The following is a 751-nucleotide window of genomic DNA, read 5'->3' as shown; positions in this document are numbered from 1 at the left end:
TGATATTGGTCTATAGTTGCTCAATATGGTGTTATCAAGATTGCTCTTTTTCAGAAGGGGTTTAACAACTGCAGTTTTCAGGGAGTTTGGAAAAGTCCCAGAAAGAAGTGAGGCGTTCACCACTTCTAAGAGATCACCACTTCCACTTCAACAGGCAAATATTGAATACAGGAATGATAACATATGCTAATATATATATATATATATATATATATATATTACACTACTACACACACCCACAAACGTTTTACTTGTTATTGGGATATTACCAACACATGAAAAGATTACATAATTTTTTTACAATACACAAAATAAAAACAACAAATATTAATAACATTGAAAAAACAAACAAATGCATTATATATACAGACACCTACATAAGGTTTCACTTTTTAGCATGCCAAGTTAACTACATTAGTTAAAATGAACTAAAAATGAACAATACTTCTGCAGCATTTATTAATCTTAAGGGTAACTTAAAAATATTTGTGCCCAGTATACTCTCAAATCTCTCACCGCGGATCATTTAGGTCATGGTTACCTGTGCGTTTTTGTGGTTCTCTGGAGTCTTTCTAACACGCGAATCCTGAGAGTGAGGGTGATGTATTTTAGGGGGTGATGCTGTTGCACTGCAGCTCCCCTCACATCTGCCGTTGCGTGGCAAAGCAACCAGGATGTCCCTCTGTCAAAGCACATGGACACACATCATGTACGCTCCCAACAAAAGCAAGGGAAAAACACGCACACACAT

The 751-nt window shown here is 36.4% G+C and overlaps 1 pseudogene; it reads right to left on the bottom strand.

The window, feature by feature from the left end:
- LOC107721162 (uncharacterized) overlaps positions 1 to 751 on the bottom strand; it is a 3,329-nt pseudogene extending 2,578 nt beyond the window's left edge.

This window comes from Sinocyclocheilus rhinocerous, unplaced genomic scaffold, assembly GCF_001515625.1.
Source record: "Sinocyclocheilus rhinocerous isolate Xijiao unplaced genomic scaffold, SAMN03320098_v1.1 scaffold2106, whole genome shotgun sequence".
NCBI classification, from domain to species: Eukaryota; Metazoa; Chordata; class Actinopteri; order Cypriniformes; family Cyprinidae; genus Sinocyclocheilus; species Sinocyclocheilus rhinocerous.
Note: the sequence above shows the minus strand (reverse complement) of the source record. Positions and strands in the feature narration are given on the sequence as shown.